General features: G+C 39.7%; 1 long non-coding RNA gene across 1 annotated transcript; it reads left to right on the forward strand.

The window, feature by feature from the left end:
- Window positions 1–2946: 2946 nt before the first annotated feature.
- Window positions 2947–7959, forward strand: LOC111221251. The gene is made up of 3 exons (XR_002665085.1): window positions 2947–3034; window positions 3404–3442; window positions 7918–7959. It is a non-coding gene; the product is annotated as an uncharacterized LOC111221251 (long non-coding RNA).
- The last annotated feature ends 4386 nt before the right edge of the window (window positions 7960–12345 follow it).

Here is a 12345-nt window from a genome sequence, read left to right on the forward strand (position 1 = left end):
CAATATTATCTTCCCATTGGATTTGTGTTTGTGGGGAAACAAATCAGTTAGCTAACTGTTTCACCTTCTTCACCAGTTAGTCGCTAATGGAGCAGTGTACAGGAACTGTACAGTGGGTTTATCAGAGCTTGTTTGCTGAAAACAGCTGCCTGCTGCTGCTGCTGGAAATACAGTTAATGAGAGTACTGAGAGTAGTATAAAGCAACTGTGCTGTAAAACCAAAACTATGCGCTAAGGGAGGCTAAAAAGCTCCGTAGATGAGGAGGTGATCATTCTCTGTGAGTTTGTCACTACAAGCAACACCTCTCACATTAAACATAAACATTTGATCTATAGTGGATATAAAAATATTGATTAAAGCAGCTTCATCAACCCCAGTCTTAGATACGTGTGTCGTGGTTTCTTTATCATGAAGAAACTTTCTCTGAACTTAAACTTAAAGTGGTGTTAGTCGCCTAAACTTGAAAACTGTCCTCATAAATGACTTAGTAATCTACTTTTTAGAAGCGGTGTTCTCTCTGTGGTTTAGCATGTTGCACTTTCACTCGAAATTACAAACTTTTACATGCTGATGTTTTGGATGGATTTCCTCCTTTGCAGACAGCCAGTGGCCTCAGTTTGTTGCTCTGATTAACTGTCTGCAGTATCAACTTTAACTCTATATTTGTTAGTTTTCTGGGTTGGACACCCTGACAACATAAGTGTTTTTTTTTTCTTCTTTTCTTTATGACTCAGTGACAATATCGACAATATAACACTCAATCCATGTTTACTTTCATTAATTCCAAAAAGGCTCAGGCCAGGCAGGTTAGCAAAAGTTAGCTGTTTGACCTCCACTGAGGAGAGTTTGACACAGGCTATGTGATTAGCTCATAATGGAGGACTCATCTTGGTTTATATTGCACTTATGTGATCCAAATTCTCTTGTAAATTTGCATTCAAACCAGTTGACAAATTGACAGGGATTCTGGGACAGTCTGGCAGTTTGGGCTTCCAAAATGAGGGGCGTCACTTTCCTGCTTTGCGTGCTTGGTGATCACTCTCGGGGCTGGCCATGTGAGCAGTGTCTGTCAGTGTGTCAGTGTGTAAACATCAGGCCTACCAGGTGTGTGAAAAAGTGGATTAAGAGTTGTAGTGTGTTTACTGTCCACTTCATGTCTGATAAGATTGCCCCATCAACACTTTTAACAGCGAAACATTTGTTTAAATCCATCTCAGATCAGGACCGGTGTTCACAGATTAAAGCATTACATATTTAGTTACAAGTGGATCTATGCGCTCTCCTTTTTTTTTTCTTCCATATAAGCTGTTACATGGCTTTTAGTTTGTTTGAGAGTGAAGGGCTGTGAAGGGGCCAACAGGCAGGACCACTTTATACAGCAACAAATAAGCCTTTATGTCGTGTCTGCACCTGTGTGTTTTTTGCTGGCTTTTTCTCCATGAGAAAAACCTGCACATGCAGGCTGTAATTTGCAGAAATAGGCCAGTCATTTCATACCTGCAGGCTGTGGGCTGCAAACACACCACACACACACACACACACACACACACACACACACACACACACACACACACACAAATCTCAAAGTATTGCAAAGTATTGCAAAGTATTTCCAGAGAGGAGACTTTTGGTGCTGTTGCGGTTTAAGTGGTGACCCATAGGAAGTTTCCATGCAGGTCAAGTACTGCACTTGTTGCACTTTATGGTCTCATCAATAAAAAGGCGATAGAAGAAGTGCCTACATAAAATACATTAGAAAAGATGCATAAACAGACATATGCATAGACATAATTATTTGAAAAACTAACCACTTAATGAATCAAAAAAATAATAAAATAAATACAGATATGAAGAAAATATAAATTACTATATAAATTTAACACATGAATAATTAATAATATTTCAAAAATATTTTCAAAAAGTTTTATTTTGTCTGTGTTCCAGCACCATTACACTTCCTAAACTCCGGAAGAAACGAAAAATCACCTTTCCCTTCCCCAATTAGCCCAATTAACCCAATCCAAATCAAACCAGCCAATCACCGCACCAATCAGCCAATCAATCACACCAACAAACCAATTTTTCCTTAAAATTTATTTATTTTTCTTGCAGATTTTCCGCTCTCTCCTGCAGCAGCAGCAGCAGCAGCAGCAGCAGCAGCACGGTGCTCGGCGCGGTGGTGTTGGATGAGAATGTAAGCTAGGTGGCCGCACGAACACATTTATTTCACCGAGGCTGTGCCAGACGCACATGGGATCCGTCCTGCGTACCCGGGGATCTTCAGCACCCGCAGCCGAGCGGAGGGCACCCTTAGCCCGGTCAGGAGCAAGCGCTCACCCTGCCTCGTCTCTTCCTCTGACACAACTCACACACACAAACACACACACTCACACACACACGCACACACGCACACACACACACACACACACACATAGAACACCTCGCACACATTTCTGAGGTGATCTTTTTTTCCTCCGCGGAGACACAGCGTGTTATTTATTTATATCGTGTGTGAGCCTGACAGTCAGCCGCGGCGGACAAACTGCGTCTTAACGCGGAGAGGTCGGACTTCTTTGACTGGGGGAAAACACACCAAAACACACGCGAAGAGACTCCCGTCCTGTCGCCCCCCTTCTTTTATTTCCTGTCAGTTTTTTCTTGCGATTTATTTCCTGCTGCCAAAACCAGGAACCCGGGACTGAGCCGCTGCTCCGAGGATGAAAGAAAACTAGATTTGTGATCGAGGCTTTGAGGTTGTTTTACTGGATTTATTTCGCTGTGGAGGAAAAGAGATCCGGGAGCGGAGCGGTGCGCAAAAAAAAAAGCCGAGGTCTTCCTCCTCTCTTCTCTCCTCTCTCCCTCCCTCTGTCTCTCAATCTATCAATCTGTCTGCCTATCCTCTTCTATCCATCTATCTCTCCATTTGTTTCCATGTTTTTAGGTCCGTGCGATTTTGCTAAAATGCATCATCAACAGCGGATGGCAGCTTTGGGAACAGACAAGGAACTGAGTGACTTACTGGATTTCAGCGCGGTAAGCGAATTCACCTTCTTCTTCTTCTTCTTCTTCTTCCTCTTCTTCTTCTTCTTGTTAATATGGATATAATGACTATAGTATCATGACAGTACAACCCGAGAGGAGAATAAACGCGTCCTGTTGGCTACATACAGAGACCACTGTTTACATTTTTAATGTATGAGTTGCACGGCACATAACCTGCATATTTTAGCCACTCAGTTTTTCAACTATTTGCACAGAAGTTGTGTGTTTATGTAGAGTAACTTGCAGAAAAAAGTCCGTGCATATTGTTGGTTTTGTAATTTAATTTTTTTGTTTGTGTGTGTGTGTGTGTGTGTGTGCAGAGAATTGGTCTGCTGCATTAGTAATTTTGTTGTCTTATAGATGCGAAACAGCGATTTGAAAATGTTCCCAACATCCATGGTAGTATATCTCATTTTAAGTCCTTTTTTCCTTTTTATGTGTAGCCTGATTCTTTTTTTTGCCCATGATAGGATTTACAAAATGTTTCTTTTTTTTTTTTGTCTGTGTGAGTGTTCAGAATAGGCTGCTCCATGCACTCTGCACCGTGTTGTACAAGAACATTTCAGATGCAAAAGGCTCGGTGTTGAATCATGAACCTGCATGACAGACAGACAGACAGACAGTCAGACAGACAGTCAGACAGACAGTCAGACAGACATACAGACAGTCAGACAGATAGACAGGCGGTCGAAAAGACAGAATTGTGTCACACTTTTCTCTGCGCAGTTTAAACGTTCCTGCAGCAGGATGGTAAATGCCCAAACTAAAGTTCGTGTTTTTTTTTTTGTTTAGTTTTTTTTTTTTTTTTAAAGAACACTGTGTTGTGAACTTGACGGACAGGAAAAAGTGTCCCCCGCTCTCGGCCATGTTTTTTTTTTTTTTTTTTTTTCCTGTGCCTCTCCTCCTCTGGGAGCAACTTTGGCCTGAAGAGGAGGAAAAAAAAAAAAATCAGAAACACCCCTAAATGAATAGAAAAAAACGGACTTCCATTAATTCTGTTATGAAACAGTATGGACACACTGTTATCAGAAAATATCAGTGTTACTGGAAGTGATGCTGCATGAGATATAAGTATGAGAGAAAATCACTTAATTAGCCTTCGATACTTTACATTTCTACAATAATGTTAATGCAGTAAACAAATGAGACCCCAGCTGAGGCCTGGATATTCCCTGTTATAGACTATGTGGAGGGGTATCAGAAATATCCCAGAGATATCAGACGAGTTTTGAATTCAGAAGCTATTTAAAGAACATTATAACCTCACCATTGGATTCCAACACACACTATTAACTCCTATAGCTGCACTCATACAGATTTTTGAATAGGGACACCAGGTCATAGTCTTTATGTAATAACTCACTACACCAGGATAATCTGTGAATGGTTCAGGAATATTGTAGGACTGTTACTGTCTGATTTTTTACCAAAAGTCGTACAATAAAATCTCTGCAAAGTCAGAATTTAGAAGAATATACATATAATATGCCACTATGGCAATATTATAGTAATAAAACACACGTGTGTATACTGTAAATACATTAGGATCACAGTACACGTCTACACAGTTATAAAATACGTTAGAAAAGTACCACAAAAGTCTAATAAAACCACCTCTAACTCTTAATTTAGTGGCACACACATACATTCAAGTCAGTGCAATGATATAATAGCAATGTTATGGTGACATTTATTAAGAAAAGCTCACAATAAGATCATTAAATTCATAATTCAGTTCCAGAAACACATACCAATCCTTGTAAGGAATATCAGGAATATTAAAAGATTGTTATAGTCACTTTTTATTAGAAAAAGACCTAAAATAATTAATTGACTTAATTAATTAGAACCATAGAGATATAATAGATTACTAGAAACATTTGAATGATACAAATATACAGTATGTTTTATATATTTATACATATGTATACCATAAATACTGTAAAAACTACTATAGTAATATTATAGGTGACAAAATACCATGAACTGAAATAAAATCACCATAAATTCATAATTTAGTGACAGACACATTCACACATCAAGTAACTATGAACTAGATATATTATAGGATTACAATTGTGGACAATTGTGTACAAAAAACATATTATAGACGTATTTCTTTTACAGGTTTACAAAGAGATCAACCAGTGTGTCTTAAATCATATTTCTTGAGAAAAAAAAAAAATCAAACAAAGGAGGGCAGCAGCAGCTAAAATGTGTCTCTTCTCATTATAAACGCAGGCCGAACATTAATTTATGCGATCATCTGTCTTTACACGCCCACAAGCTGAGACCAGCAGCTCAAAATGGTTCGACTGGGATATTGATAGACCTGCTAATAATCAGAATGAGATCTTTTATCTCCCAAACATTTGTTTTCTCTTTGTTTGCAGCTGCGAGGGAGATCGAACATACAAGCAAGCTTCGTATCCAACGTTCAGACTTACAGGCCCAACAGGCTGTGTTAAAGACAATGACGGATCAAGTATTTATCGTTTGCTAGTCAGGGTTTAATTTACTTGTATCCTGATCAGTTCAAAAGAAAAGAAAGAAAAAAAAAAAAATCTGTCAAAAACTAAAATTCTTTTGCTTTTTACATCTGAAAGTGAGGAAGCTCAGAGTGTGTTCACGATCAGTGAGATTTCACCATCAAACACGCCGACACGCAGGCCTGATGTTTATCCAGAGAGGTTATCTATCGGGGTCAGATGTCTCACTTTGATACCGTGAACTGTTTTGCTGTAAAGCTTTACAGTAGCTTGTACAGTAACACAGCAGGAATCAGCATTCAGCCTCAGTCTCTGTCTTAATATGGGCTTGATTTTCCTGTACATGTGTAGAGCAGATGCCAACTAGTTCTGATGATTATCTCATATGTTTAAGTCAGATATGAAGTAGATATGAAGTGTTTCATTCCAAAATGAGCCGTCCAACATTTGGCAAAATAGACACTTTAGAATGAAAACACATTTTTCTCAAAGGTGAGCAGGTGATTTGAGTGATTGGATCCTGTTTATTTTTCACAGATGCTGAATGAGGAATTTGATTTCTTTCTGCTTTTCAAAACTGTTTCCACGGTGTTTTGGAAAATGAACTCTTCATATCTGTGTTCAGCTCCGAGCTGAGAATGTGTGTGATCACTAGGGCTGGGTATCAAACCTCAATACATTTTCAGCACAGACCAAAATGTGTCCACAGCATCGAGTATCAGATACTAAGAGGTAGTAAAAGCTGGCACCGAGGGGTGTGGGCTCCAGTCACATGACATCGACCAAAGCCATTTTGATTACTTTAAACTTGACTTAAAATCCAAAACAACTTGCAGCTTGACTTTTACTTTAACACCAATGTCTCATGACTTAGGCTCCAGCCATTTGACTGGAAATGACTTTTACTGCTTAAAGCCAATGATTAAAAATCACATGTTAAAAAAAACAAAAAAAAAAAACTCTTAATTTCATTTATACTTAAATCAATTACAACCAATCAGGTTGCACAAACAGGAATAACACACTCAGCAGGCATGCATGTTGTGATGTCGGGTGATTTAAGTTGTGTTGTTAAGTAACCAAACCCATATTCTTAATAATGTCTGATGCTAGCACCGTCTTGACATAGAGTAGCTATGGAACGCCGCTGCGTTAATGTAAATACTGACATTGTAGTTGTGAGGTACGGAGACCAGAACCCGACGTCTGCTTAACATCTGCTAAACCTCATAATGTCAGTTAGCCGAAGTTATGTTTGACATCAACCTCATTTTTATTTCCCACTCAAATTTAACATCTGTCCCGAGTCCAACATGTTCCTGACGTCACGTTGCTGTCCGGCGCTAACTGGAGAAAACTTTGATTGATTCGTTTGATTTTGAAATTTAAATAAATACAAACTTCAATAAAGACTCATTTGTACTGTAACTACTGATTCGCTGTTTAACATTTTTTTTAAATGCCATTGAATTTGGCAAAAGACATGTCTTAACTTAGGGACTCCAGACAGTGACTTACCTGTCTTAACATGGGACTTTACTTGGGACTTGTCGGTCTTTACTTGGGATTGACCTGTTTTGACTTGGGAGCTGATTTGGGATTTTCCTTTCTTCCCCATGGGACTTGGTGAGGGATGTACCTGTATTGACTTAATGTGGGATTACCTGACCTGGAACTTGACTCAGGACTGTGATTCTTAGAACTTGTTGGACTTCTCTCTGGACTTGGTCTGTGACTTGATGCAGGACTTGTCTATCATGACTCGGGACATAATTTGAGACTTACATGCAAGTTGCAAAACAGTGACTCTGTCCCACTTCTGCAGACAATAAATCCTTGTCCAGAATTGTGTTTAGTGACTCTGATCAGATACAGTAGTAACCAAAAAAAGACAATACACTTGAGAACAAAAAAGACAATAACACTTTAGAACTTTGGGTTCTTTTGTTAAATGTAAAACATATTTATAATGCTTTTTCCAAAGTAAGGAATTGAGGAAAATTGAGTTTGTCATTTGGCACCAAAATGGAGGTTTCTTATTCGTATTGAAATGATACACAGCCCTGGTCAAGATGGAAATTTTTTCTCATTAAAAACCCCTAGAGTTTCCTTCCAAAACAATGAAACATTGAAAAGCAGAAGAAAAAAAAACTGCTGTGATAAGATAAAAACAAAGAACACTGAGTGACCATTAAATTTCTGACATTTCCTAGCAAGATAATGTGATGAGAATCTGGGAACACCGTTTTTCAGCCAAATGTTGATCTGGCGTTTTGGAATGAAGCTTTTTCATGTGTAGCTGCAGAGATGTTTCTTTAGAGATGTGTCTTGCTGTCTGCAGTGTCAGTGCTCTCAGAGGTAATGTGCGCTCTGTTTGTCTTGTAGATGTTTTCCCCTCCTGTTAGCAGTGGAAAGAACGGGCCGACCTCCCTGGGGAGCGGACATTTCTCCGGCTCAAGTACGTCAGCCTTCTCCTTTTTTTTCCCCTCCTCCTCCTCCTCCTCCTCCTCTTCTTCTACTTCTTCTTCTTTTCCTTCAGTCCTCTCTCAGCCTCCTCCTCCCTCTTCCTCTTACACCTGCTCGCTGCTGCTTCGCTTGCTGTTTGAATTTTCTTGTGAGGGTAACCATGTTCTGTACATGCAGATGCAGTTTGGGGGTTTTATGCTGTTTTGCTTTGTGGATCACTTTATTTTGAGGTCTATTTTTTTTAAAAATATAATTTGCTTACGTGAATCTTCTGGTTGGCTCTGTTGTTGAGCCTCTTGGTATTTTCTGTACTAAAATGTTTCATGCGTCATATGTTGCTCAAACAATGAGGCGGCATGGTTTGATTATATCACTGTGATTACGCGTTAGTCCGTCGCTTACTTCTCTACTCTGTCTGCAGCTCCTGGCTCATTCACTCCACATCTTAGAAAGGGGGCTCACAAATATGTTGTTTCATTAAAAAAATGAACAGTGATTTCCTAACAGCAGGGCACTGTAGTTTTAAATAAATGTTACTTAGACAGGAGGAAATAGTGCACTTATTGAGGACTATTTTCTGCAGCGGATTAATGCATGCTGGGTGCTTGAATTTTGACTAAAGGGGGGGTTTTTTGTATCCTGTGTGATTTGTGCATGTTCGTTCCTGCTTCATGTCACAGTAAATAACACATGAATGTTGTTGGGTAAAATGCTGTCTGGAGGTAATGATGTGATTTTTCATGTTTCTTTATTTTAAAGCGACATTTGTTTTTCAGCTGCTCAAGTTCATTCCTGAAGGAGACTTCCTGTTTTTCTGATTTGCTGCTCTCATTCTTTCCTGCCTCTCTCTCTGTGTGTGTGTGTGTGTGTGTGTGTGTGTGTGTGTGTGTGCGTGCGTGCGTGTTCACTGTGCTTTTCTAGACAGTGGTCTTGTTGGTGTCGAACATGCACAGTTTGGTTTCATGACTGGTGGAACATGGTGGCTTTGGCTTTAAAATAATTTGGATATGAGTGTTTGAATGTGAAGTTTTAACTGCGCAGTTAGTAGTTAGGTCTGTTCCTCACTAATTCAGTCAGTCGGTCATTATAGTTATGGAGTCTGTGTTTCATTCATTCAGCCACTCAGTGGTTCAAGGCAGTAAACTAGTTCAAGAATGAGTCAGTTTGTAGGTTCCCACTTTCATGTGTTAGTGATTCATTCACCCATTCAGTTTGTTAGTGAATGGGTGAGTGATGAGGTAGTTTCTGAATGTGTAATTCATCCACTCATTCACTTACTGTATTAAGCTCAGTCAGTCAGGTGGTTGTGCAGTTAGATGTTAGATGTTAGATACACGTATTAAATCTTAGTCAAACCGCTAACACCAAAATTATCAGTAGAGTAATATTGAAAAGTGTCATGTTGTAATGGCCGCACCAGACATCTGCATGAATATGTCATACAGAAGCACAGAGATTAATCTGATCCCTTATCAGTTGAAGCTCTTGACTGATCTGTGTGTGAGGAAGTCGTGTGGGCGAAACCTTTGTCTCACTCGTAGTTCATAAATATGACTAATTCATCTGCTTGAGTTTGTTTATAGATTGTTTTTAGCTAGCTAGCTAGCTGTAATTGCTAACTTGTTAATTGCTATAACTAAACTGCACATTTTTATTCTTCTGGCATTTTTGTCAGTTTAAGGTGTATTACCACCACTGGCCTCTGGACCGGAGTAGAGCCGATGCCCATCTCCATGTCACCCGGGAAAACCAAAATGAACTGTAATCAGATTTATGAGGTGGCCAGTGGAGAAGCCTATATCTGAACAAACATTTCATTTATCTCATCTGGATTTTATCCAGGTGTGTGAAACTTGAAATGACAATGGCCCTCGTCAGTGACAGTGATTCAGTCAGTTAATCAATTGTTGACACGTTAGTAATAGACATATATAGAAGCTGTGTCCCAATTCAGGGGCTGCATCCTTTGGATTCTGCATTTGAAGACCAATTGTGTCACAGCGGCGTAACTAGTGCAACGAGGGATCCAACGGACAGTGAATCTTGAGATAGGTCGGGCCACGAAAGATCCACCTGTTGAAACCGTCGTGGTCCAAGATTCATTGCGCACAGGTAATGAAAGCAAAGAAACACCAACGGAGATCCCGAGGATTACAACTTTTAAATGTAAGTATTGGGTTTCTTCTCAGTTCAACAGCTAACGGTACAACTATTTAAACCACGGGCCTTAAAACCTCAAGCTTTTGGGAAAAAAAAAAGTTATGTGTTGCTAGGTGACAAGAGCCGCGCTTTGTGACGCAACGGTACGGTTGGGCACAGCTGGTGACGCAGAGCGGAAATCCTCAGTGGACTTATTGCGGGTCGGCCTTCGCTGGGCGACGAGCTTCGTTGACAGCGTCCTCTGAAGGATGTCGCCCCTGAATTGGGCCACAGCTACAGAGTGTGTAACTATGTGAATGTGCAGTTTGTAGTCATTGTGTAAATTCAATCAATCTGATCTTTATAATATAGAATCTCTTCACTCTTCAAAAAATATCTGTAAGATGCTGATAATGGAGGAATAATACAACTAGGCCTGTAGCTCATGTTTTATGTTTTAAAGCCTGGGAGCAGCTACTTCTCTGTGTGGTCGTCAGTCAGTTAGTTGGACATATTTTTACCAGCTGATCAACTTGAATCATTGGATAATGAAACGAATTTATACTCAACATCTTTATATTGACAGTATTTGCAGTGTCGTGGATATAAATACTGAAACAAATATAGAAATACTACATCTTGTGCAGCTGTACAAGTCATACATAGACACAGACAACTGCATATACACTTCTATATTTCACCTCTTTGTTGTAGGTTTTGCTGCATTGCCTTCATGTACCTCCCAGTGTTTGAATGCACTGTATTGTTCTCTGCTGTGTGTTCTATGACATCCTAGCTCTGATCAGTCTGTACGAGAAAAGGCTAAACGTTCGTCAATTCAGAGCAGGTGGGTACTTTCTGTAAGAAATATTTCCTGGGAGGTTCTCACAAGAAACAGCCGGGTCGTTTCTGCTACTCACACTCATGTTATCTGCCTCTAAACGGTGTTCGGAAGCCATTTTGTTAGTTGGCTGCAAAACAGAGAAGATGCCGAGACGTCTTCTTTGTTCACTGCTTTGTTGTGTGGTTGTTGTTGTTGTTGTTGTTGTTGTTGTTGTTGTTTGTGCTCTGTGGTTTTCGGGGATGTCGTTTGCTTCGGTGGCGTGCATACAAATGCGAGGAAGGACGACAAATGTTGTGATTTTGAAAAAAAAAAAAAAAAAAAACAGGCCCGGTTTTTGTAGAATTTGTAGCAGTTGTTCGGCCTCGGTTTGTTGCTTCGATGTGTATCTTCATTTTGGAATTGTTTTTATTTTTTTTCTTCTTTCCTCTTTTGATACAGGAACACACACTGGTGTCACACACACATACACTCATTGCGGTACACAAATCACACTCTGTTTTCCATGCGCACACATTGAAACACTCTCATGTACAAGATGCAGCACACACACACACACACACACAAACACACGCACGCACGCACGCTCTGCTCACCCCTGCTGTGGCTTTCTGCAGGCCTCGGCATTTTGATGAGCCCGGCGCTGTTTGTGAATGCAGCTAATTAGAACTCTATAGACCTACACAACCATGAGAGCAGTGGTTTCCAAAGGCTGGGGTGAGGCCAGAGGATGGGACACACCAACGCTGAACAGGGTCCGTTTACTTCAGGTTAACAGTCAGGACTTTGTTAGACAGGAAACATAATATTAATGTTCACTGCTGTCAAGTATTTATGCTCAATACTTTAATTTCCCTCAGTTGGATTATCCTATCTTAACTTTAATGATCTTATCTGATCTTATTAATTAATCTCAATTTATTCGGTGTTTTAAAAAGTGGAACCACAGGAGAGTTGTTTCGAGTGGGACTTGGCAGCTGCTTGGGGGGGTGGGGCACCGAATGGCTGCAAAACTAAAAAAAATTAGAATGTGAAAAAACACAATATATCCAAGATGTCAACTTTGTCAATGTCGATTTTAGCTGGATGACGGTGTTTCGTTGCTGTTATATTACACAGGAATCTGAAGAAAGCTTTGTGAAGCATGTATGCCCTGAAAATTGGAATAACAAAGATTTCACCCAAGCCCGGTTCAGTTTACTAAAAATCATTAAAAAAAACAACAACTTTTCTTTAAGTATCTTACAGTATTTCATTTTTTTCCTTACACTTTTATGAGCTGCCATTAAAGGAAAGTGAACCAGGTCAGTTTATCTTACTTACTTCCTTACTTTAATTCATTTCAGTTTGCTGACTGATCAAAAAAT

The sequence above is a fragment of the Seriola dumerili genome, unplaced genomic scaffold (assembly GCF_002260705.1).
Source record: "Seriola dumerili isolate Sdu_G_001 unplaced genomic scaffold, Sdu_1.0 BDQW01000081.1, whole genome shotgun sequence".
NCBI lineage: Eukaryota > Metazoa > Chordata > Actinopteri > Carangiformes > Carangidae > Seriola > Seriola dumerili.